Source organism: Rhinolophus sinicus, chromosome 15, assembly GCF_057876585.1.
Source record: "Rhinolophus sinicus isolate RSI-liver-muscle chromosome 15, RSI-T2T, whole genome shotgun sequence".
NCBI classification, from domain to species: domain Eukaryota; kingdom Metazoa; phylum Chordata; class Mammalia; order Chiroptera; family Rhinolophidae; genus Rhinolophus; species Rhinolophus sinicus.
The window spans coordinates 132,019,531-132,047,490 of record NC_142515.1 but is presented as its reverse complement, the minus strand read 5'-3'; the positions used below and the strand labels follow the sequence as shown (position 1 = coordinate 132,047,490).

Genomic DNA, 27,960 nt, shown 5'->3' with positions numbered 1-27,960 from the left:
GGTGGTGCTTCCTGTGGAAGGAAGGCTGAGCTAATGCGACTGACAGCGGTGTCAGAGTCACCTCACAAATGTCACCTGATTCCTCTCCCTTCACACTCCTGGAAGGAAATGTAGAGAGGTGGTGGCTGTCAGATCGTTGAGATGCATCCCGTGTATTTATCAGGATGGATTATATGTAGCTTTGTTTCCCTGTCCGAAATGACCTACGTCTTGGTGTGTAACCCTAGGAGCACATCAGCCATCAATGTCCTGAAGGTCAAGTCCATCCTTACTAATATTACCTGCACATCAGCTGTATGTGTGTTTGTGGGTCTGTGTGTGCATTTTCATTCTATCTTTATCTCTAAAGGTTCATTTCCAAAATCGACCAGAAAAGAGCTCCATTAATTATGCAAAGCAGAAAAACAATCTGACAGGGTAAAGAATCCTGTGTCTGTTCACTAATCATGAGTCAGCACCTCAGCTTTACAGACACAAAAGAGGCACATGCTCTCTTTAAAAGAAATGTTGGAAATACGTACCTATCACAAGGTTGTAAGGAAAGTCTGAGCAGCTATGTACAGCAGACGTTTCTGTGAGTTATAGATTACCAGGGATTTCTAATCCTGCTCTTGTCAAGATGTCTTAGCAATTAAGGAGCCCATTTATAGTCTCAGATGAGTAATGGCAAGTTCAGGTCTGAATTGGTTCTTCTATATGGAAAATACTAGGGTGCCAATGAAGGAAACGGGCCGACTGACCATTGCTTTTCCCCTACCCTGATTTACTTTTTCAGAGTAATTCTCCTTTATTCATGAATGGAATTAGCAAGAAATAAAAATTCTTTCAGTAAGAAGTTTAATATATATATTATGAAAAAAGGAATTCCACTCTGAATCAGCTTTGTCTGTAGGAAAGTAAGGGTGGCAAATCCGTTTGGTGAGGTATAGTTTCCTGTTTTCATGTCAGGTGAGCAGTGAGACTGCTGCCAGACCCTGTCTGTGAACTCATTCTGACATGACTGTGACATGTCCCCCCACCAGTGACTCAGGCGGGGCCAGGACAACCTCCCAAAGTACACAGACCCTGTTGGCCAGGTCACACCAAGGACAGTGTTCCTGGCGAAGGATCAGTGCTCCAATCCCGCATCTGGAAAAGCTGAGTGTTCGGAATGAGGCAGGGGAAATCTGTCTCACCTAGCTTTGTTCAGTTCATTGAAATTGTACCTTAACTGGGTGAGAGGGAAGCAGTCCAATTATTGCAATACAGTGATGTGTTTGAATAGATGTAAACGCAATATGAGAATAGAGGCCCCTGCTACACATCATACCCGTAGAGCAAGAAAGAGAAGGAAAGAAGGAAGCTCATGAACCCCAGCCCTCGTCTCCCCGCTCAGCCCAGCTGTGCTGGCCTCCTCTTGGAATGAAGCAGTCTTAGCTTCCCCCAGTCCCTAAACCTTCTTGTCGTTGTGGAACCTGTGGCTTTGGAAAATCTGTACCCACCCGTTTGCCCCATAGTTGCTGCCGGTACCCAGATGTGGCCAAACTCTATTACACCCCACGATGGAATGCTGAAATGCCTTGATAATGTTACATATTTACTTCCATTGATTTCCCAGATCAGCATTTTTAAGCTCAACTTAGTTGCTTCCATTTTCAACATTTGTCACCAAAAATAAATATTCTCAAATCAAAACTGAACTGGCTTAGAAATGTTGCTGGCATGACACGAGGCAGATAGAATTCAGCTTCACATCTCCTCAGCTAATTTCCTTTGTATGCCCCAGAGCTGTAGGGATTTGTTTTGTTATGATATAAACAGGTGACTCAGAAAGCACAGGACACTATCATTGATAGTTTTCTGCTCACACAGTATATTTGAAGCAGCTTTACATGTACAGATTTTCTAAAAAGGCAATATTTATACATGAAGTGGAATTGGAATTTCAAATTTAAATATCTCTTAACAGCTGAACAAATTAGTTTATTGTTATAGCCAATTTTGAAAGAATTGAAGACTCTTTTTTTAAAGCAGCAAACAGTATGAACCACAGGATTCCTGGTGTATGTCCTGCCCCTCAGACGGATGTGATGTGACCTCAGTTACACACTCTTAACATTTCTACTTGTAGAATTCATTTCAGTGGACAAAGCAATTGTATACACAGCGGTTAAAACAAGCATCCCCACTAATGCAGGCATTGTTCTTACTATGCAGATGGGGAGAGAGGCAGAAATGTTGAGTTCAGGGTTCAAAACCCCAAAAAACCAAAACAACGACCCACAGTCGCTGCTACGCTCAGTATCCTGGAATGAGTGTCACTGAAGTTTTTCTTCTTACTTGAATCACACTAAGCAGTGAAAGTTTAGGCTTTCTAACCAGAAGAACAGACGTTCCAGTGGGAGAGGTGGCTCTGGGCCCAGGGCAGTGACAAGGGCGCGGCACGTGGATTTTGTGCTTCTTGGAAATGTCAGTTGGTGTGAAGCCTGTTCTAATGATATAGGATGCGGGTAATTTCTGTGGAGAACGCACAGAAATACGACGGGTGGGAGAGCTTGAATTCAAGGTTTGCTGTTTGATACTCAGATTAAACTGCTTGGAAGAGAATTTCTGCAGAAAATAATCACATTGCCTTCCCTCTATACACATGTGAAGTCGATTTAAATGAGCTGAAAGAGAGAAGAACACTGGAAAGCAAGAATTTCCCTTTACGGAAATTAGGACAGGATTTACCCAATTTGCACGTTTGTACGAATTACTCATTCTCAGAAATTTATAAAGGTAAAATAAATAGTTCTGCTATCACCCAGAGATCGGCCTTTCTATTATGGAATCCCATTGAGTTTCTTTTACTCCTTAATCCCTCGCAGCAACCACTGTGAGGATAACATCGCCTCGCCCTGCCAGTAAGCCAGTCACACTCACAGACAGGCCTGCAACGTTTTCCCGACGGTGGAATGAAGCAGACTCCGGTAGGAGAGCAGACTGAGGCAGCCTCTGCAGTGGTTTTAAGGAGACCTGCACAGTAAGTTCTCTCTAGATACAACACTTGTGTATCTTCTGCTTTTTTTAAGTTATTGTGTCATTTCTTAAAACATTTGAAGATGCTCAATGAGTCAAATCTATAAAATCGATTTCATAGCATGAGTAGCACATTCTTTCCATCCCAATAATCTCAGAAGATACTTTTGTGATGTTCAGGACTTTTTTTTTTTTTTGTAACTGAGCTGCATTTTATTGGATCAGTGATGGAAGGGGGTGGACACAGTGTCTTAAAGGAGAAAAATATGGGTGGGAGCAACTAACCAACGTCCCCACACCCCCTCACAGGTCATCTTTTCTTTATAAGTAGCTATTTCTAGCTCATTTTACCAAGAGGTAACTGTAAGATGAACCCTTATCAAATAGGACTAGTCGACCAGCCCTGTCTTTCCTGTAAAAGATGCACTTTACCTGTCCTAGGTCTAACAGACCCATCACAGACCTGTGACAAGTAGGTGCAGTTATCAAAGGAAAAGAGAGATACCTGCCTTACTTCTGGGCCCAGTTTCTCTTTTATATGTGCTACAAAATACATATTTTATTTTATCATTACCTTTGCAAAGCAATTTTTATATTTACTCTATAAAATATTATTGATAACTTTGGCATATCACAAAACGCATTATCTTCCTTAGCATGGACCAATTTTGATGCATAAATAACAAATACACAAAGTTGAAATAGGTAATAAACAAGTCACCAAGTATATGTTTTACCAGTTTTTACTTTGCCCAGGAAAACACAAAATTAGACAATCATTAAACTCTGCTTTAAATTAAGAATTAAACTCTGCTTTAAATCACTCTCACCAAGACAGGCTATATTTCCTAGCTTTTGAATATTTGAATACCTCAGCAGGAAATAATATACACATTCACACATCCGTTCTTGATATCATATATCTGCAGAGCTCTTCCAGGAATGTTTATAAATGTATATAAATCAGTAATACATGTGTGTAAACATAGGCAAAGAATGACTAAATGTGTTGTTCTATGGAGAATTACAGATTGGAAAACATTTTACCTGCAGTCTGAAAAGAACAAAACACAGCCTAGGAATTTTTAAAATCTCTTTCTCTTTTCAAAACAAAATAAAGTGTCATGTCCTACTAGATATCCAAACAATGTCACTGTGCCAGTTACTGGGTTCATTAAATCTGCTTGTCTAAAAAGAAGCAAAATCACAAAGGTCTCTTTCTCACTCTTGTCCTACGTTCTAAAGGAGTCCAAATGAATGTGCTTGAGTCGGTATTTTAATCACCGCCTGATATTCAGTCGCCGCCTGGTTTTTAGTCGCTACTGACATTTGTATCAGTAGCACCGGAAACCCTTCTCTGATGACATCAGAAGTTTAGGGAAAGGGTGTCAATTCAATAGCGAGGATGCTTACTGTCCTGTTCCAATGACGTTAGGATATTGGAGAGACAGAAAGGTTAATATGGCAATGACTTTGCTTTCTTGGTCAAGCACTAAATAAAGGCTTTTTTCAGGTGAGTCTGTTTTGGCATTACCTTTTCTCTTCTGTTTTGTGTCTTTGAAAATAGTAGCAGATATAGACTAATACCCAAAACTTCAAAAGAAAACTGTACTGTTTTTTTTGGCTACCCTAACAAAGTACTGCAAAATGAGCAACTTAAAACAAAATCCACTGACTAGCTCTCAGTTCTGTAGGTCAGAAGTCCAGGCAGACAGGATTGCATTCTCCACTTGGGGTCCCAGGAGGCCAAAATCCAGTGTCAGCCAGGCAGGCTCTTGGGGCTCATCCAGATGGTTGGAAGAATCCACTTCCATGTAGCTATAGAACGAAAGCCTGTCTTCCTTGCTGGTCATCAGTCAGTGTCTGCCCCTAGGAGCTGTCCCCAGGGCCTTTCCTGTGGCTTCTGTGTCTTCAGCGCCAGGGCAGTGCCACACATCCTGACCATGTCTGCATACCCTCCCTTGTCCCTTATTTCTATCAGCCAAGCAAGTGCCCTGCTTTTAAGTGGCTCATGTAATCAGACTGGCCCTACTAAGAAGGCCTCCTTTTATTAACTTAAAATCTCACCAAAAATACATCTTCTCATGTAACAACATAAAATAACCATCTCATGATATTTATATCCACAGTCCTGGGCTTAGGGCAGGAAATCGTGGAGGGCCTTTGAATAAATCTGTCTAGCACAGAAAGCAAAAATAAAAATTAAACCAGCTGACTTCACATGTTCAGTGAGGTTAGACAGTTTACTGAAAAAAGCATAAATTAAGACACAGATTTGTCCTTGAATTTCCGTATGCGTTAAAGAAGACCTCAGACTGGAACTGAACTAAAAATAGTTTGGATTGTATTTTGACTAAAAGCATTCATTAATAGAAGCCTCTTCTTAATAAGAGCTTTCTCTTAAAATTAACATTCCCATTAGTCAATTCAAGTAGACAGGCTGATGAAGGAAATAATGGCATGGTTAATTCGATAGCTTCATCAGGATATTGCCTGAAAATAGAAACCACACTTGTGCAACTGCCAAGACTGCAAAGAAACACCTCTGTGGTACCACAAGCACTTGTCACATCCCGACCAGCAGGCTGTTGGCGACACTTTTGTTATTTTTTTAATATCATGAATACATACAAAAGTTATCATAATACATTTATCACAATACCTGGCACGTAAGTGCTCAGTGCAAAATGAGTGCCAAAGGAAGGGGCAAAAGCGGGAGGAAAAGGAAGGAGATAGGGAGAAAAGAGAGAAAGAAAGAGTGAGAAAAGACAACAAGGGCAGGGAATAATGACAGAAGAAGGAGGAAGAGAAAATAAGAGGGAAGGAAATAAAGAGGAAAGAAGAGAAATATGGAAGGAAGGAAACAGCTACTAGGAGAGAGGAAATGGAGTAAGGAAAGAATAAAGACATAAACAATTTTTAAATATTTAGAGGTTAAAGAAATGCTATTAAGTACATTTTCACTCCGGCGTGGGGTGCTGTGAGGTGCCCTAGAGAAAAACACAAACACAGGTTAAGGCCCCTGTATTGTCAAGTCCTCTAGCCCCGCAGGAAACTGCTGTGTCCTGTATCCTATGTTTGTCCCTGATGAACTTAAAGAATTATTTCCAGTCTGTTCTTTCCTTCAGCCACCTGCTTAGCTCCTACTAGAATAGCTGACCTGGACTTGTCCTAGAATGCACAGAAAATGTTTAGACCATTGGGTGAGAATTTCTTAAATTCACCAACTATTTCCTATAATTTAATCTACTTCTATTATAAGTAAATTTAGGTCCAGAAATTGATATGATTTTCAGTCTAATCAAGTTTATTTCTGCTTTAATTTTCTTTTGTTCATGTTCTGTGCATTTCTTAGGCAATAAATAGTTGGGTCTTGTTTTTTTTGTTTTTGTTTTTTTAATTCTAATCAAAAAGTCTCTAATTGGGGTCTTTAATGCCATTTATTTTTAATATGATTATTGATATTGTTATATTTGAGCCCATCACTTGATATTCATTTTTTATTTGTTCTATCTCTTATTTATTTTGCCTTCTTTAAGAATTGAGGTTTTTATTTATCTATTTTTATTTTTTTATTCCATTTTTCTCTCCTTTGTTGACTTTGGCTATTTTATTTTGTATTTATTTGGAATTACTTTCAAGGGTTTATAGTATACATCTTTAGCCTATCACTGTCCTATGTTTATTGATATTATTTAATTTTATGTATATTATGAAAACCTTTCACTATTATACTTATTTCCCTCTTCTATCTCTACGCTATGTTCTTAAGAATTTTACATATACATTGGCTGTAACTCCAGCATTGTTTTTGATAAACAGTCAATTATTCTTTAAAGAGACTTGAATAATAAGCAAAACGTCTTTTATGTTCACCCATGTAGCTTCCATTCTCGATGCCTTTATTTCTGTGGGACGATCCATGTGTGCATCTAGCATCATAATTCTCCTCTGGCACAGCTCTTCTTTCATATTTCTTGTAGAGTAGATCTGGTGATGAATTATTTCTACTTTTGCATGGTGGAATAAAATCTTTGTTTTGCATTTATTATTGAAATATATTTTGCTGGGTATGGAATTATAGGTTGGTATTTTTATTTTGTTTTTTGGATAGTTTTCCACTATCTCTCAGCTTATGTTGCTAATAACAATGTCCTCTCATTCTTATCTTGTTCCTCTGTGCATTGTCTTTTCTGAAGCTTTAAAATTTACTGTTTGTCAGAAGTTTTGAGCAATTTTATTATTAAGTGATGACATGCCTTGGTGTAATTTTCCTCATCTAGGTAATGCTTGACCTTCTTGGATGTGTGGGTTTAAAATTTTTGACAAATTAAAAAAATATTCCATCATTATTTCTTCAACTATCACCCTCTTGCTTTTGATGAAGACTACAATTACATGTACTGGGAGTGCCAAAACATGTATACACATTTTAAAAGACGGTCAACATTGCTTAAGCAGTAGTTCGCAGTAATCAGAAGTGTCTGAACGCTGATGGTAACCACTCTGAGCACCTCTTGTAATTGCAGAAGTCAAACGTGACTAATATTCATCTTTTGTTATCGGTATATGTTGAATATTACAATTTTAATAGATTTTTTTTTCCTTTCTTAAAATGTGTATTCATTATTTTGGAACTCTCTATAAATGAGGGAGGTGTGATAAAAAAATATGGTGAATGCTTAAATTAAAAAAAAAAAATTACAGTAAAAAACACATCACCATTATTCGCCTTCAAAATTCTCCCCCTTGCTTTGAACACACTTATCCCATCATTCTTGCCACTGTCTGAAGCAGTTTTGGAAGTTCTCTTTTGTGAGTGTCTTTAGTTGTGCTGTCATGGCTGCCTCCATGTCCTGAATCATTTTGACTTTGGAGAAGAGCCAGAAGTCTCAGGTGCCAGATCCAGTGAATAAGATGGATGGGGACACACCATAATGTTTTTATTTGACAGAAATTGCCATACCAGAAGCGATGTGTGACACGGAGCATTGTCATGATGGAGGATGAGGTAAAGACACTCACAAAAGGGGACTTCCAGAACTGCTTCAGAAAGTGGCAAGAATGATGGGCTAAGTGTGTTCAAGTCATGGGGAGTATTTTTTGAGGGGGATTAACGGCAATGTGTCTTACTGTAATAATTTTTATTTAAACATTCACCATAGTTTTCAATCATATATATATGTATATGTATATATATCTATATCTATATGTTTCTATAAAGCTTCCAAAAAAACCTTAGATTACAAAATTGCCTCCTTAAAAGATTGCTTGCTAAGACCCATGAGGAAAGTGGTAAGACATCTAAACCTATACTATTCAAGCTTCCTCCAAGTTGCAAGCTGAACCTAATAGGTTCTTTTCCCGTTTTACTGAAAAATAATTTAATTGCATCACTGTATAAGTTTAAGGGGTACAGCATGATGGCTTGATTTTTCTGTTTTAGGAGGTTATTAGTTATTGGTTCAATTCCTTTTGTAGATACAGACCAATTCAGATTGTCTATTTCTTGTGTGAGTTTTTGGACGTTTTATGTCTTTAAAAAATGGATCTGTTTCATCTTGGTTCTCAAACTTGTGGGTATGGAGTTATTTATAGCATCCCTTTGCTATCCTTTTAAGTTCCACAGGTTCTGCAGCAGTGGCCTCTGTTTCATTTCTGGTATGACTAATTTAGGTCTTGTTCTTTTGTAGTTAGCCTGACTAGAGACACTGACTTTATTCATCTTTTCAAAGATCCAGGATTTGGTTTTTCTCTATTGCTCTCCTTTTTCCAATTTCATTGATTTTTAACAATTTTTTTGTCATTCTTATTTCTCTTTGCCTGCTTAAATTAGATTTAATGTGGTCTTTTTCTAGTTTCCTAAGGTGTGAACTTAGATTACTGATCTTTTACTCAGATATTTTTTTTCTTTTCTAATAAAGGCATTCTGTGCTGTACATTGCCCTGTAAGCTTTCAATGCATCCTGCACATTTTGATAAGTCGCATTTTCATTTAGTTCAAAATATTTAATTTCTCTGGAATTCTTTTGTTTGGCTCACATGTTATTTAGAATTGTGCTGCTTAATCTACATGTATAATGAGCTTCTAAATTCACAGAGGATTACAAGGATTAGGAAATATCAGAAAAAGTAATAGCAGTAAGAAGAGAACCAGAGTAAACTCCATGCCAACATTATCATCGTTTTCTAAAATAATCAAACTAATTTTTAGAAGACTTTATTGCTTCAGAGCAGTTTTAGGTTGACAACAAACTTGAGGGGCAGGTACAGAGATTTCCCACATACCCCCGCCCTCACACATGCACTGCTTCCCCCACTGTCAGCATCACTCTCCAGATGGTACATTTATTTTTACCAAGAATGAACCTAAACTGACACATCATCATCCCCCAGAGTCCAGAGTTATGTTATGGATCAGTCTGGGCTTTGAACATGTGTGAGCCATCACCATTGTCGTACAGAGTGTTTCCACAGCCCTAAGACCCTCTGCGCTCTATCCATGCATCTCTCCCACCCCACCCCTGGCAACCACTCATCTTTTCATTGTCTGCATAGTTTCCCTTTTCCAAAATGTCATGTGGTTGGAATCCTACAGTATGTAGCCTTTTCAGATTACCTTTTCTCATTTAGTAGCATGCATTTAAACTTCCTCAGTGTGTTTTCACGGCTTGATAGCTCATTTCTTTTATCACTGAATAATACGCCACTGTCTGGATGGACCACAGTTTATACATCCATCACCTATTGAAGGTCATCTCTGCTGCTTCCAATTGTTGACAATTATGAATAAAGCTGCAATGAACATCTGCGTGCAGGTTTTCGTGTGGACGTAAGTTTTCAACTCCTCTGGGTAAATACCAAGGAGCGTGATAGCTGGATCGTATGGAAAGAATCTATTTAATTTAATAAATTTTATTGTTTATTTAATTGGCTTTATTTTTAAATGTTTTATGTGTATTTTTTAAAATTAAATTTATTGGGTAACATTGGTTAAGAATGTATCAGTTTCAGGTGTACAGTTCTATAATACATCACCTGTATTATGGTGGGTGGAGAGATGGATGGATGGATGGAAAGATGGATAGATGGATGGATGGTGGATATGAGATGGATATTATTATTATTATTATTATTATTATTATTATTATTAATTTATTGGGGTGACAATTGTTAGTAAAATTACATAGATTTCAGGTGTATAATTCTGTATTACATCATCTATAAATCACATTGTGTGTTCACCACCCAGAGTCAGTTCTCCTTCCATCACCATATATTTGATCCCCCTTACCCTCATCTCCCACCCCCCACCCCCCTTACCCTCTGGTAACCACTAAACTATTGTCTGTGTCTATGAGTTTTTGTTTCTCATTTGTTTGTCTTGTTCTTTTGTTGTTTTTGGTTTATATACCACATATCAGTGAAATCACATGGTTCTCTGCTTTTTCTGTCTGACTTATTTCGCTCAGCATTACACTCTCAAGATCCATCCGTGTTGTCACAAATGTTCCTATATCATCTTTTCTTACCGCCGAATAGTATTCCATTGTGTATATATACCACAACTTCTTTATCCATTCATCTATCGAAGGACATTTTTGTTGTTTCCATGTCTTGGCCACCGTGAACAAAGCTGCAATGAACATTGGAGCACACGTGTCTTTATGTATAAATGTTTTCAGATTTTTTGGGTAGATACCCAGGAGAGGCATTGCTGGGTCATATGGTAATTCTATTCGTAATTTTTTGAGGAACCTCCACACTGCCTTCCATAACGGCTGCACCAGTCTGCATTCCCACCAACAGGGTATGAGGGTTCCTTTTTCTCCACAGCCTCTCCAACATTTGTTACTATTTGTCTTGTTGATGACGGCCATTCTGACTGGGGTGAGGTGATATCTCATTGTGGTTTTCATTTGCATTTCTCTGATGATTAGTGAGGTTGAGCATTTTTTCATATGTCTATTTGCCATTTGTATGTCCTCTTTGGAGAAATGTCTCTTCAGGTCCTCTGCCCATTTTTCAATTAGGTTGTTTGTTTTTTTGTTGTTGAGTTGCATGAGTTCCTTGTATATTTTGGATATTAGCCCCTTGTCGGAGGCACTGTTTGCAAAAATCTTCTCCCATTCAGTTGGTTGCCTCTTTATTTTATCAATGGTTTCTTTTGCTGTGCAGAAGCTTTTAAGTTTCATATAATCCCATTCATTTATTTTAGCTTTTACTTCCATTGTCTTTGGAGTCAAATTCATAAAATGCTCTTTGAACCCAAGGCCCATATGTTTAGTACCTGTGTTTTCTTCTATGCAGTTTATTGTGTCAGGTCTTATGCTTAAGTCTTTGATCCATTTTGAATTAATTTTGGTACATGGTGACAAATAGCAGTCCAGTTGCATTCTTTTGCATGTGGCAATCCAATTCTCCCATCACCATTTATTGAAGAGGCTGTCTTTCCCCCATTGTATGTTTTTAGCTTCTTTGTCAAAAATTATCTGTCCATATTTATGCGGTTTTATTTCTGGGTTCTCAATTCTATTCCATTGGTCTATGTGTCTGTTTTTCTGCCAATACCATGCTGTTTTGATTATTGTAGCCCTGTAGTACAAGCCAAAGTCAGGAAGTGTGATACCTCCATTATTGTTCTTTTTTCTTAAGATTGCCTTGGCTGTTCGGGGTCTTTTGTGGTTCCAAACAAATCTGATGATTTTTTGTTCTATTTTTTAAAAAAATACCATTGGGATTTTGATGGGGATTGCATTGAATCTGTATATTGCTTTGGGTAATATGGCCATTTTAACTATGTTGATTCTTCCAATCCATGAGCACGGAATGTCTTCTCATTTCCTTGTGTCTTCAATTTATTTCAAAAATGTCTTATAGTTTTCAGCATATAGGTCCTTCACATCCTTGGTTAAGTTTATTCCTAGGTATTTTATTCTTTTTGCTGCAATTGCAAAAGGAATTGTTTTTTGTACTTCTTTTTCTGAGATTTCATTGTTAGTATATAGGAAAGCAATTGACTTTTGTATGTTGATTTTTGTAGCCGGCAACTTTACTGTATTCGTTGATTGTTTCTCATAGCTTTTGGGTGGAGTCTTTAGGGTTTTCTATCTATAGCATCATGTCATCTGCAAAGAGTGATAATTTAACTTCTTCATTCCCAATTTGGATGCCTTTTATTTCTTTCTCTTGCCTGATTGCTCTGGCAAGGACTTCCAACACTATGTTGAAAAGCAGAGGTGATAGGGGACAGCCCTGTCATGTTCCTGAATGTAGAGCAAAGGGCTTCAGTTTGTCACCATTAATTATGAGATTAGCGGAGGACTTGTCATATATGGCCTTTATTATATTAAGGTATTTTCCTTCTATACCAATTTTATTAAGTGTTTTAATCATAAATGGATGTTGTATCTTGTCAAGTGCTTTTTCTGCATCAATTGATATAATTATATGTCAGATATTGCTCTGGCTACTGCTTTTATCAGAGTTATAACTGGTCTTTGTCTCTGACACAGGGTTCCCATATTTTGTCAGTACAGTTGACCCTTAAACAACACAGGTTTGAACTGTGGATGTCCACCTATGTGCAGATTTTTTTTCAATAAATATATTGGAAACTTTTTTAGAGATTTCCTTACTACCAATAAGCAATCGCATCAATTACACTAGGCAATCATTAAGCAATCATATTGCTGCTTTTTTTGTTATCGGTTCATGAATTGCTATACTTGTAAATAAATATGAATTTCTTTTTCACAATTATTTTTATTTTTCATGTCTAATGTTTGTAATAGCTATAACATATATAGTGTTTTGTGTCATATAAGACAATATTGATGTAGGTATTGGCAGGCAATTCCTCCTCTAAACAGGTGATGTAAACCTGTAGTATCAATAAATATACACTGTACATGAATGTATTTTCTCTTCCTTATGATTTTCTTAATATTTTCTTTTTTGGAGGGGTCATATTGGGGAAAAGGGTGTTTTTCCAGGATGTGAAGTCATTGTTTTGTGTTTGTTTTTTTTTTCAATCTAGTTGTGGAGGGCACAGCTCACTGGCCCACGTGGGAATCAAACTGGAGAACTTGGTGTTAGGAGCACCGCACTCTAACCACTGAGAAAACCAGCCGCCCAGCATTTTATTTTCTCCAGCTTACTTTATTGTAATACAGTGTATAATACATGTAACAAATAAAATATGTGTTAATTGACTGTTTATGCTATCAGTAAAGCTACTAGTTAACAGGAGGCTATAAGTGGTAAACTTCTAGGGGAGTCAACAGTTATACATGGATTTTTGGCTGCACAGGGGATCGGCACCCCCACTCCCCACATTGGTCGAGAGTCAATTGTATACATACATATCATTCAGACAGCCTCACATGTTAACTTGCAAGTAAGCCAAAATCTCACCCCTTCAGTTTTTGATTTAATACCTACCTTCAGGATGCTTTTCAGATCCTTCCAGGTGTGATCTTTAAACCCTCTGGGATTTTCTCTCTTCATTCTCTAATCTATTTTTGTTGTTGTTAGTATACTCTCACTGAACCTCTTTCCCAATAGTAAGCTGCTGGAAGACAGAATTATATTGATGATGAGAAATACATCCTTTCTCTGTCCTGTACACATTTTCTGGCCCTTAGGAAACATTCAATAAATGTTGAGTTTTGTTAATATAAATTGAACTTGACTTCAAAGTGTTTTTAGAAGTCTGAAATTTTCTCCTACTATGTTTTTTCCTTGTTTTCACTTTTTTTTGAGTTTTAAGCATTTCAATGTCATATTTCTTTATATCGAGTACTTTTCCCCCAATACATTAAAAACTGGAAGAGCAAGGAGTTTTGTTTGCATTTAGTAACATTTGTTTTGGAAGATTAATGTCTGGCACATCTGTTCTTGTTTTAAACAAAAATTAATGGTTTTTCATCCTAATCAATGTTTTCTGATGTAGCTGTAATGTGGACCTGACTTTTATCATTTTTTAAATTATCTAAACAGGTTATATTTTCTAATTTTTGTATTGTATGCATTGTTTACATAGTTTTTAAACAATCTGAATAAAAATCCTCTTATAAACCAATATGTTTGCATGAAAGGGATTGAATTCAATCATTTATGACAATTCTTACTGACTTTAAATGCTTAGTCATAACATTTGACCAGTACAGTTGGCTTTATGTAAAGATTACATGATCAAATACATCATTATGCAAAAAGCCTCTGAAAAATAAATAAATGTACTTAAAAGTATTAAAATTCCCTCTCAAGATACTTTTTATTGTTTCATTTTTAAAGGAACCATTCTTATATCATCAAAAATTTAAACCACTACGTATGTGGTCTAGCAAATCCAGGTCTGCTGGAAGTCAAACCTAGTCACTTTTCTGTTATTAAATGTGTCAGGGAAGCCCTAGGGTTTAGCAGATATAACTTAAAGGACACCTCAAGAGACAAAAAAAGAAGAAAGAAAGAAAAAATGACGCCCCCATCCCTATCTCCTCCTTCAACAACAGAAGCTTCTCTTTTGTTTTTTGCAATATTTTTTTTATTTTCCCCTGCAATGTGGGACACTTTCTTATTTTTTTTGTTATTTCTTTTATTGTCTTATGCTCAAGGATGTTTAATTCGCTTGAAGGTATGTTAAATAACCCCTACTTCCCCAAAGTAAGCATATGTCCCTATTTAAACAGCCATCATGTTCTAATCCACTTTTGTAATTGTTCTCAAAAACAGAAAAATTTCTAAGTCTCATATAAGGTAGTCCCAATTTCGAACTTGCTCCCAAAATGAGAAAGTAATTCCTTATAAGCCAATTCCAAAAGTTATCTTCTCCCCCCTCCCCCCCCCCCGCTTCCAAAAGTGAGAAAAAGCCAATTTCTTCTTCTCCCCTTTTCCTGCCTCCTGCCTCCCTCCAGTTCAAGCCGTTGTTTCCCATTATGGGCCCAGTCGGCCATTTGCTCTCACAGAGCTGCCCACGCTGCTGCCGCCCAGTGGCCGCCCAGGGTAGCACAGCCGCCCAGCGCCGCACAAGATGCCTGCCGGGCAGGCTGCCGGCCGCCGGCCACTCAGGGCAGCACACGGCAGCCCCGGAAACACACAGTAGCACAACGATGGCTGTGGCCGCTCGGGTTGCCGGCCACTCATGGCTGGCGCACGGTAGCACTCAGCAGCCGCTCAGCTGCATACGCAGCGACACACACTGGCTGCTGGGCCACTCGTGGCAGCACACGGTAGCTCACAGCTCCCCGGCAGCGCACGCAGCTCACTGGCCCTGTGGGAATCGAACCGGCGGCCTCGGTATCGGGAGCCAGAGCTCCAACCACTGAGCCACAGGCCCGTCCGGATACTTGGGTCCTTTTTTTTTAACTTTTATCATGAAAGAACAAGTAGAAAACGAGTACATAGGGCGCATATTTAAATGTGCGACCTCTGTTGTCTTTATATCCTTTACTGTTATGAATCTAATGATAAAATAAGATCACTGAGAAATGATCACTTGGTACGTTTCCAAGCAAAGAGTCAAGTGATCCATCAAATCAGGGATGGAAGGCAATTCCCCATAGTCCACGGTCATTCGCCAGGGCTGTCCTGGGGGTGAGGGATGACCTTGACCTCACCCCCATCTCCCATGGAGGACTCAGCAAGCGTTTCCTCCTGGGACAAGTCCCGCATCCGGGCTGCCTGAGCAGGAACTTCCCTGGCCCACAGGGCTGCAACGACCTTCGCTTTCTCCGGCCTGTGCTGGTTGGGGAACCGTCCACCTCTTTCCACCTCTCCACGGGGCTCCATCTCTCCAGCAGCTGCATAGCTTTTCCTGTGCTGGTGGGAGAACCATCCACGTCCTCCCACCCCTCCACCGGGGTCCAGCTTCCGGCAGCTGCTCCTCCTGGTCTTCCTGAGACTGAGTGTTCATACGCACAAACTGCTCCACCGCCCTTCGGAGAGCTTTGGCCGGCACCCTACTCTGCTTGCTACACCATGTGTCACACCGGGGTGTCATGCGGGTTCTCTAGTCCCGCCCCCCGCACAAGAACGCAGGATATGGTGAGGCCAAAAAGGAACACCCACGGAGCCATAGATAGGGGAGTCATACCGCTATATTCTCGTTGGCGGCTGGGTTGGAGGCACAGGAAGTAGGAGCCACACTACCCGCAACCTGCTGTCCACCTCTCTGTAATCCGCAACCCGCACTCCGCCCTGCTAACTGCAGTTGGCGCTTGCCAGCCACCATCTTCTTGCTAGCGCCCATTTTCTGTTAGCATAGGCACACAGCAGTTATATTAGTGGCCAATGGCTCACTGCTTACAGTTGACGGTCAACTAGCCACAGCTGATGGCCATCCAATCACAGCTGATAGCCATTTACTATCTGAGCCAGCACCTTTCCACGTGAGGCCGAGAGCCTGGAAACTGCACTCCTGGCTCTGTCCCCACAGAGGGTCTCTTTCATTTCTCCAGGTTGGAAGGGATGAAGGGTTATATCTGTGGGAGCTGGTAGTACCTGATTTCCATAGGCCACAAAGGCCTTCATGGCCTTTATTTGGAGGACATATTTAACTTGCTCTAGCTCATGGAGGTTGAGTGGTCCCTGTTCCAGGGTCCAGGAAATTGGCAATCTATACATTAACTTGAATGCACTCAATTTTAACTTTTCTTTTGGAACTAGGCATATACACAGTAAGGCTTCTGGAAGGAGCCTTACCCAATACTTTTGTGTTTCCTGGCATTAATTGGATAAAGTTCTCTGAAGGGTCTGATTAGCCCTTTCCACCTTCCCTGATGGTTGAAATCTGCAAGCTGAGTGCAATACCCATTTGACTCTTGAGGCTTTGGTAACACCTTTTGTAATGTGAGAGAGAAATGCTGGGCCACTGTCACTCTGTAAAGATTTTGGGAGCCCAAACCTAGGAATCATTTCCTTCAATAGGGCCTTTGTCACTTCTATTGGAGTCTCATTCCTGGTGAGGAAGGCTTCTACACAACCAGAGAGGTGTCAACTAGTGCTAGGAGGTATCTGAAGTTACCTGGTGCTCTAGGCATGACAGTGAAGTTCACTTGCCAGTCCTCCCCAGGTTATGTTCCCCTCATTTGATTGTGCCTCATCCCTGAAATTGTGGGGGCCAAGTGTTGGGCTATTGGCATTACAGATTGGGCAAGCTTTTATAACCTGGTCAATTAGAGCTCATAAACCTGCAATGGCCATGGTGTGTATTAGCCAATTGTATAAAGCTTCCTTCCCCTAATGGGGTCTTGATGGGCCTCCCTGATTGCGTATAGAGCTGTAGTTTTAGCAAAGAAGTATTGCCCATATTGGCTGGTTAGCCACCCACAACTGATAGGGTCCCATTTGAAGCCCCATCTTTCTACCTTATTGAATTCCACCTCTGTATGTATTGGGGAATAATTTGATGGGTTAGGCTTTCCAGCTACAAGGGGCAATTACTGAATAACTTGATTTTGGGCAGCTCTTTTGACCGCCTTATTATTTCCTTTTATTACTTTAGCATTTCTCTTTTGGTGTCCCTTGTAGTGGCTAACAGTGATCTGTTGGGGAAGCCGAACAGCTTGTAAGAGTTTGAGTATGATAAGGCCACGTCTAACCTGTCCCCCCCCCCCCCCCCCGCCACAGTTAACATGCCTTTCTCCTTCCAGATGGTCCCATGGGCATGTGGAATGGAGAAAAGCATACCGGGATGTTCAGGGTCTTTCCTTTTCCCAATTCTATGGCCTAGTGAGGGCTATTAACTCAGCCTTTTGAGTGGCGGTCCCAGGGGGCAGGGCCTCTACTTCTATCAACCAACATTTTAGCTACACTTTCACAGAAAATCAGAGGGCAACAACTTTTCAAGAGCTAAGTTGCTCATATAGTATGTAGATTTTTTTCTTCAGCCAGAGTCTTAACATCATCCTACATGAGATGATACACGTGTTGACTCAGCTATCTTCCCAGCCTTGTGGTTCCTTGACCTTATCTTCCAGTCTACACAGCAGTCCACTCTCTGGACCAGAGTCTAGATATTGCCACTACCAGGAACTTGTGTCAGTAAAATTCCACTCTCTAATTTCTATCTCCAATGCTTTCACATCTCACACTAGTTATGTCTGTTCTACAGAATTTCCAGTCCCATCATGCCTCCCTACCCTCCCAAACTTCTCATGGCTTTGATTTTCTCACCCAGCGTGGACCCCATAGTTAGTAATTCCAACTATATCCTTGCCAACATCTTTGAGTCCCTCACCCCCATGATCTTTGAGTGTTGGGTACAATAATTCTTAATACTCACTTAACCCCATCACACCCATTTTCTCTGTACCTGAACTGCTGAGCTCAGTTGAAGAAAATAAAGTTTTAACAATTAACCACTGGTGATTTGTCATTTCTACCTTCACTTGGGCCTTCATTACAGCTCATCAATCTTTTTATTCTCCATCTTTCTTACTTTCCATATATCAGTGATATCAGAGTTCTCAAATTTGCTTCTTCATTGGACTTGCATGACTCTCAAAGATGACCGTATCTCCCAGGACACCAAAAAAGGACCCATGACATAAACTCCATCAACTTTCACCTTCCTACACCCTAAATACATCGTCATCTACCTTATCTTTTTTAACCTTCTCTCAAAACATATGGAGGTATTTAGATACAAGTGCCTATACTTTCTTCATTCCATCCACATCCTCTTTCCCTACTTATTGCATGGAGACAGTACAAATAACTATTTTACTGGGAGAACCTACACCTTCCTCTTTCCCTCTTTTTATTTTCTAATTGAATGTCTTGGTCTAGCCTTCTCTAAGTTTTAGACACACACTCAAACACAGATACACACACGTACACATGAATTTAAGACATTTGTGTAAGCCAGTAAAATTACTGTCTTTATTTAGTGATGGATCATCTTTATAGAGCTCAGGGAAAAATAAATGTTGGTGCATGTTAGGTTTGTGCACTGCATTTCCTATACAATCTCTTAGGGGGCAATTCATACAGCTCCACCAGTAATAAAATGCTGATTCTCAGCTGTTAACAGCACATAGTTAACCTATCATATGAAGTGGGAGTTTCCCAAAATCCCAATCGCTTTTATTTCCAAAATTTCTAAATCAACAAGTCAGCTTTGGGGTCACATTTTCAGGCATGTCTGATACCTATGAGGTCCAGGTATGTTTCCCAGAACTTATTTTAAGTAAGCAGCAACTGCATGTATGAAATTTCCCTCATGAACACCATTTCCACTGGGATAAATTACTTAGCCATCTGTGCATCAGAAAAATGGACACTTTGATGGCCCAGGATCCTGGCAGGAAACATACACATATTTCACATAGGAAAGTTGAGAGAAAATACAAAGGTATGGTCTATCTCAGTATTTGTCCCTCCTTATCAAACACACATAAGTGTTCATTTGAGCACTTCTTGACTATATTTAGGTTGCACCTCTAATGTCATTAAACAATAGACCCATAAAATAGTGGAAGGAGATATTACCTACTTTGGCTAAATCTCAGCATTTTCAGTTAAGATAGTTCCAAACCCCAGGCTGATGGCCATTGCAATATTCTTTCATAAATCTGGAGAAGACGCACACTCAGATTTTCTAACGGAGTGGCGTCATCAAAATGGCAGCGTGAGGTGAGCCTCTGTAAATCTCCCCTGGAATTTACAACAAATCTAACAACTATAACTCCACAAAGGACTCCATGCACAGCAGACAGGCAAGACGAAGAGCCCCACTACAGAATTAACCTAAAGGTGGGCAAATTGCGTGAGCGGGGGAGCAGGGAAGGGAGAAGTGCGGAGACGGAGCTGCGCAGGCACAGGACGCAGACCCAGCTCAGTGCGCCGAGCTCGCTGCTTCCCGGAACTACCGCAGCTGCGGGAGAGGGAAGAACTCAGACTGCTAGGGCTCCGCTTATGAACCCAACACTCACGGCAGAGACTTCAGAGAAAAGACTGAGGGAGGAAGGCTGAAAATGGTGGTTTAAGCCCTCACTGCCGAGCAGAGAACGGAGCCTTAGGCACTGAGACTAGCCGACCCCTCCCTACCCTCCCAGAGCTTGCCCCACCCCCACATGCCCAGTGCTAGAAGCGGAAAAGTAGCAGTGTCAGATAAAAAAAATGGAATATTGGCTGTTCTGAGAACTGTGGACCACAGACACAAATTCGCAGCCCAACTAGTTCCGGCAAAGGGGAGGGAGCTGTGGAAGCAGGACTGGCGGTGGTGGTTGGCGCCGCCATTGCTCTGGGCCACCTCTCACAACTCACCCCGCCCCTGTCTCCACTTATCTGGGCGGATCCCTGCAGGAGTAAATAGAACTGCTGAAACACTCGGGCTCTGAATCTGGTGCAGGAAGAGCTTTGGAACTTCAAAAGCTCTCTGCATGCCCACACGGACACTGCTCCCTGTGACCAAGGCAAACTGTTAACAGAGGAGAAGCCTGTCTCCCAGGGAATCCCCCCATTGTGTGAGAAGCTGGAATAGTGCAGAGAAAACATAGCACCACCGTGTGAGAGAAGAAAAAGGCTGCAGTCGGAGGAAAAATAAAACATTCTACCAACAAGTACTGGAAAACAAAAGAAAGACCTCTTCCTATCAACCTATTGCAGAAGCCACTCCTGTAGATGTCTAGGAAGAGAAATAGTAAACCAGTAATCACCATGAATAACCAAGGCAACAAGACAGCTCAGAAAGAAAGTGAAAAGTCTCCAGAAAAGGAACTTAAAGATACGGAAATATGTAACTTAAATGACAGAGAATTCAAGATTGCAGTTCTGAAAAAACTCAACAAGATGCAAGAAAACACAGATAGGCAGTTAAATGAACTCAGAAACACAATCAAAGAACAGCATGAGCATTTTACGAAAGAGATTGAATTTTTAAAAAAGAACCAAATAGAATTTCTGGAGATTAAGAAATCAAGAGAAGAAATTAAGAATGAAATAACCAGCTTAGGTAGTAGAGTTGGCAAGATGGAGGAAAGAATCAGTGACATCGAAGATAGAAACCTGGAAATTACACAGATGGAAGAAGAAAGAGACTTGAGACTTAAAAGAAATGAAAGAACTCTACAAGAACTTTCTGACTCCGTCAGAAAGAGCAATATAAGAATAATGGGCATACCAGAAGGAGAAGAAAGAGAGAAGGGAACAGAGAATATACTCAAACAAATTGTCGATGAGAACTTCCCAAACTTGTGGACAGAACTGGACCCTCGAATCCAAGAAGCAAATAGAACACCTAATTACCTCAATCCCAACAGGCCTTCTCCAAGGCACATTGTATTGAAGCTGTCTAAAATCAACGACAAAGAAAGAATCCTCAAGGCAGCCAGGGAAAAGAAGATGGTAACTTACAAAGGAAAGCCCATTAGATTATCATCAGATTTTTCAGCAGAAACTCTACAAGCCAGGAGGGAGTGGAACCAAATATTCAAACTATTGAAAGAGATAAATTATGAGCCAAGAATAATATATCCAGCAAAGATATCCTTTAGACATGAAGGAGGAATAAAGACCTTTCCAGACATACAGAAGCTGAGGAAATTTTCCAATACACGACCTGCACTACAAGAAATACTAAAGGAGGCTATTCGACCACCATCAATAGAGACAATTTGTGGCAATCGAAATATAGAAAGGGGGAGGGTAAATGCCTGAACCGGAATATGGGAATGGAGAAAGTAAGCGTGCTGAAGAAAATGGAATACTCTAAATATCAAACTTTCTTTTACATAAACTTAAGGGTAACCACTCAAAAAAAAAAAAAATCCAGAACTGAAATATATACTGTAATAAAAGAAGAAACAGAGGGAAACATCATAGAATACCACCACACAGAAATAATAGACAATAACAAAAAGGCAAAGAAACAATGGAGACACAGCCTTACCAGAAAACTAAAGATAGAATGACAGGAAATCCTCACATATGAATAATCACCCTAAATGTAAATGGACTGAACTCACCAAGAAAAAGGCACAGAGTAGCAGATTGGATCAAAAAACTAAACCGAACCATATGCTGTCTCCAAGAGACACATCTCAGCTACAAGGACAAGCCTAGACTCAAAGTGAAAGGGTGGAAATTGATACTCCAAGGAAATGATACCCAGAGAAAATCAGGTGTAGCCATAATGATATCAGATGAAACAGACTTCAGGATGAAAAAGATAACAAGAGACAAAGATGGACATTTCACAATGGTAAAGAAGACATAACAGTCATCAATATTTATGCCCCCAATCAGGGAGCACCGAAATATACCAAGCAACTACTAACAGAACTAAAGGGAGAAATTGACCAAAACACAATTATACTAGGGGACTTAAGTACATCGTTGACAGCTATGGATAGATCATCCAAACAGAAAATAAATAACGAAATAGCAGCCCTAAATGACACATTAGATGAAATGGACATAATTGACATTTATAGAGCACTTCATCCTAAAACATCAGACTATACATTCTTTTCTAGTGTACATGGAACATTCTCAAGGATAGACCATATATTGGGACATAAAATCAGCCTCAGCAAATTTAAGAAGATTGAAGTCATACCAAGCATATTCTCTGATCACAAGGCTTTGAAATTGGATATCAACTGCAAAAAGAAAGCAGGAAAAAACACAAATACATGGAGATTAAACAACATACTTTTAAAGAATGACCGGGTCAAAGAAGAAATTAGAGGAGAGATCAAAGATACATAGAAACAAATGACAATGAAAATACATCCTACCAAAATTTTGGGGATGCAGCGAAAGCAGTTTTAAGAGGGAAATTTATCTCATTACAGGCCTATCTCAAGAAACAAGAAAAATCCCAAATAAATAACCTCATGTTACACCTTAAAGAACTAGAAAAAGAAGAACAAGTGAAACCCAAGGTCAGCAGAAGAAAGGAAATAACAAAAATCAGAGCAGAACTAAATGAAATAGAGAACAAAAAGACAATAGAAAAAATTAACGTGACAAAGAGCTGGTTCTTTGAAAAGATACAAAATTGACAAACCCTTGGCTAGACTCACTAAGATAAAAAGAGAGAAGACACTAATTAACAAAATCAGAAATGAAAAAGGGGAAGTTATCATGGACACCACAGAAATACAAAGGATCATCCAAGAATACTATGAAGGACTATATGCCACCAAATTCAATAACCTAGAAGAAATGGACAAGTTTTTAGAAACATATAGCCTTCCAAGGCTGAACCATGAAGAACTGGAAAATCTAAACAGACCGATCACCAGTAATGAAATTGAATCGGTCATCTAAAACTTTCCCAAAAGCAAAAGTCCGGGACCAGATGGCTTCACTAGTGAATTCTACTAAACCTTCAAAGAGGACCTAATACCAATCCTGCTCAAACTCTTCCAAAAGATTGAAGAAGAGACAGTACTCCCTAACTCATTTTATGAGGCCAACATTACCCTGATACCAAAACCTGGTAAGGACAGCACAAAAAAAGAAAACTACAGACCAATATCTCTGATGAATACAGATGCAAAAATCCTAAATAAAATTCTAGTAAATCGAATGCAACGATGCATTAAAAAGATTATTCATCACGACCAAGTGGGGTTCATCCCCGGGGCACAAGGATGGTTCAACATCTGCAAATCCATCAAAGTGATACATCACATAAACAAAATAAAGGACAAAAATCATATGATTATATCAATTGATGCAGAAAAAGCATTTGACAAGATACAACATCCATTTATGATTAAAACAGTTAATAAAATGGGTATAGAAGGAAAATACCTTAACATAATAAAGGCCATATATGACAAGCCCTCAGCGAGATGGATATTATTTTAAAAGACCTTTCCCATACTGTACAGAGAACCTAGTCAGAAGATACCCAAACAAATATGAAAAAAGCCAATAATGTAAAGAAGAAAACATAGGAAATTGGTGGAGGGAAAATGCAAGTAGTCTCTGACTTTGTCACTTCACGTCTACCTGCCTCAGTTACCTCCTTGGTAAAACGAGGACTTCTAATAACACCTACTTTGCAGGGATGGCTGAATTAATCCCTGAGAGAGCAAGCTGTGCTCTGTCTGTTTTCTCTATGTAATTGACCTCATTTTGTTATTTGTTTTCCCATCTACCTTGCAGGAATTTTTTTCTAGCTCATTTAATAATAGTTTTGCTTTTGGTAACAAGTACTTTAAAGTAATTTTCAAAAGATAAGAGTAGAAAGGTGTGGACTGTTTCTTGATATTGGATTTAGTGGCATTTCTATTAAATTGCACTGCTATTTTAAAAATGCAAAACCTGTTCACTACCTATCTGCGTGAAAACTCCTGACAATGCTAAACCAGCATTAGGGGCACTGCTGTCCTTTGATACAGACCTTTGGGGCAGGTGAGAAAAGCCCATCAAACCATCACACTCTGTTACCTTACTGACGGTCACCTCACTGTTACAAGGGCTTCACGAGGCACAGCTCAGACGTGTTATCTTTGTCACCCAGGCAGTCAAGTGTCCAGAATAATCAGCAAGTACAGACACACACGGTTTCACCTAATTTTCCCACTAATCCTTTTTCAATAATTGCCTGAGTAATCCCGGCATTAACGCTGCTCTGAGGACTTTGGGCTGGTGGTGCTAAGCTCCCACAATGAAAACAGACAAAAGTGCCCCAAACTTCCAAATAAATACATACGTACATACACACATACATAAATAAATAAATAGAAATCTGCCACCTCAGATCTGCTTCTATATAGCTTAAATTCATTTCCCCTACAATATTTGAGCTATATAATATGGGTGATAAAATAGCAAAGAGTTAGTTTATACAGTAAATAGAAAACTCTTAAGGTCACTATTTAAAAAAAAAAAAAATCATTTATAACTGCAGATGAAAACATAAATATCTTTGTGGCCGAGGTGGGGACGACCTTGATTGTACATGTCGGGGCTAAACCAGGAGTTTGGGTAAAGGAATAGAATCTGTGCGGATCATTTTATTTTTTTACAACATTAAAAAAAAAACACAAACAAACAAACAAAAAAAACTTCACCTAAAACAAAACAACAAGAACGACAAAAAGGTGAAATAGCAAGAATTAAATATTGCAGAATTAAAGAATTTCCTTTTGCATAAAGCATAAAATACCTACGGAATAACGGTTTCACAAAGAAATCGCAGTTTGCATCACAAAGCACAAATTGAAAGCAAAACGTTAATTTGATGATTAGCCATAATAAAATTAATACATCTAACTAATATGAAAATTCTATAATAGAACATTTTTCCACTAAAAATTTCATAGTTTACTAGAGATTAAGGTAAAGAACATTAGGGGACTTATCAAGAAAAAAATATACTTTTACATAATGAAAATAAGAAATAATAGTTTGGTTGGTTGTTTGTTTTTTTAATTCAAGTTTATTGGGGTGACAATTGTTAGTAAAGTTACATGGATTTCAGGTGTACAATTCTATATTACATAATCTATAAATCCCCTTGTGTGTTCACCACCCAGAGTCAGTTCTCCTTCCATCATCATATATTTGATCCCCTTTACCCTCATCTACCACCCCCCTGCCCACTTACCCTCTGGTAACCACTAAACTATTGTCTGTGTCTATGTGTTTCTGTTTCTCATTTGTTTTTCTTGTCTTTTTTTTTTTGGTTTTTGGTTTATATACCACATATCAGTGAAATCATATGGTTCTCTGCTTTTTCTGTCTGACTTATTTCACTTAGCATTGTCATCTCAAAGTCCATCTATGTTGTCATAAATAGCCCTATTTCATCTTTTCTTACTGCTCAATAGTATTCCATTGTGTATATATACCACATCTTCTTTATCCATTCATCTATGGAAAGATGTTTTGGTTGTTTCCATGTCTTGGCCACCGTGAACAAAGCTGCAATGAACATTGGAGCACACACGTCTTTATGGATCAATGTTTTCAAATTTTTTGGGCAGATACCCAGGAGAGAGATTGCTGGGCCATACGGTAATTCTATTTGTAATTTTTTGAGGAACCTCCACACTGCCTTCCATAGCGGCTGCACCAGTCTGCATTCCCACCAACAGTGTATGAGGGTTCCTTTTTCTCCACAGCCTCTCCAACACTTGTTACTATTTGTCTTGTTGATGACAGCCATTCTAACTGGGGTGAGGTGATATCTCCTTGTGGTTTTTATTTGCATTTCTCTGATGATTAGTGACGTTGAGCATTTTTTCATATGTCTATTTGCCATTTGTATGTCCTCTTTGGAGAAATGGCTCTTCAGGTCCTCTGCCCATTTTTCAATTAGGTTGTTTGTTTTTTTGTTGTTGAGTTGCATGAGTTCCTTGTATATTTTGGATATTAGCCCCTTGTCGGAGGCACTGTTTGCAAAAATCTTCTCCATTCAGTTGGTTGCCTCTTTATTTTGTCAATGGTTTCTTTTGCTGTGCAGAAGCGTTTAAGTTTCATATAGTCCCATTCATTTATTTTAGCTTTTACTTCCCTTGCCTTTGGAGTCAAATTCATAAAATGCTCTTTGAACCCAAGGTCCATATGTTTAGTACCTATGTTTTCTTCTATGCAGTTTATTGCTTCAGATCTTATGCTTAAGTCTTTGATCCATTTTGAATTAATTTTGGTACATGGTGACAGATAGCAGTCCAGTTCCATTCTTTTGCACGTGGCTTTCCAATTCTCCCAGCACCATTTATTGAAGAGGCTGTCTTTTCTCTATTGTATATTTTTTGCTTCTTTGTCAAAAATTATCTGTCCATATTTATGTGGTTTTATTTCTGGGTTCTCAATTCTATTCCATTGGTCTATGTGTCTGTTTTTCTGCCAATACCATGCTGTTTTGATTATTGTAGCCCTGTAGTACAAGCCAAAGTCAGGGAGTGTGATACCTCCAGCACTGTTCTTTTTTCTTAAGACTGCTTGGGCTATTCAGTGTTTTTTGAGGATCTAATACCGATCCTGCTCAAACTCTTTCAAAAAATTGAAGAAGAGACAATACTCCCTAACTCATTTTATGAAGCCAACATTACCCTGATACCAAAACCTGGTAAGGACAACACAAAAAAAGAGAACTACAGACCAATATCTCTGATGCAAATACAGATGCAAAAATCCTAAATAAAATTCTAGCAAATCGAATACAACAATGCATTAAACAGATTATTCATCACGACCAAGTGGGGTTCATCCCCGGGGCACAAGGATGGTTGAACATGTGCAAATTCATCAATGTGATACATCACATAAACAAAATAAAGGATAAAATCATATGATTATATCAATTGATACATAAAAGGCATTTGACAAGATACAACATCCATTTATGATTAAAACACTTAATGAAATAGGTATAGAAGGAAAATACCTTAACATAATAAAGGCCATACATGAAAAACCCTCAGCTAATCTCATAATTAACAGTGAAAAATTAAGGCCCTTTGCTCTACGTTCAGGAACATGACAGGGCTGTCCCCTATCACCTCTGCTTTTCAACATAGTGTTGGAAGTCCTTGCCAGAGCAATCAGGCAAGAGAAAGAAATAAAAGGCATCAGAATTAGGAATGAAGAAGTTAAATTATCACTCTTTGCAGATGACATGATGCTATAGATAGAAAACCCTAAAGACTCCACCCAAAAGCTATGAGAAACAATCAATGAATACAGTCAAGTTGCCGGCTACAAAAATCAACGTACAAAAGTCCATTGCTTTCCTATATACTAACAATGAAATCTCAGAAAAAGAAATACAAAAAACAATTCCTCTTGTAATTGCAGCAAGAAGAATAAAATACCTAGGAATAAACTTAACCAAGGTTGTGAAGGACCTATATGCTGAAAACTATAATACATTTTTGAAAGAAATTGAAGAAGACACAAATAAATGGAAAGATGTTCCGTGCTCATGGATTGGAAGAATCAACATAGTTAAAATGGCCATATTACCCAAAGCAATATGCAGATTTAATG

The 27,960-nt window shown here is 39.0% G+C and overlaps 1 protein-coding gene and 1 long non-coding RNA gene across 4 annotated transcripts in view; one reads left to right on the top strand and one right to left on the bottom strand.

Annotated features, from left to right (window-relative positions):
- Positions 1 to 14,083, top strand: part of LOC141572769 (uncharacterized) — a 169,063-nt gene extending 154,980 nt beyond the window's left edge. For all 3 annotated transcript variants that reach the window (XR_012498267.2, XR_012498264.2, XR_012498265.2), the window contains 2 exons: positions 2,850 to 3,004; positions 13,040 to 14,083. This is a non-coding gene — a long non-coding RNA (uncharacterized LOC141572769). The remainder of the gene's footprint in view (positions 1 to 2,849; positions 3,005 to 13,039) is intronic.
- The window catches only part of LOC148755299 (uncharacterized), a 201,741-nt gene that overhangs the window by 11,054 nt on the left and 162,727 nt on the right, over positions 1 to 27,960 (bottom strand). The window lies entirely within an intron of this gene.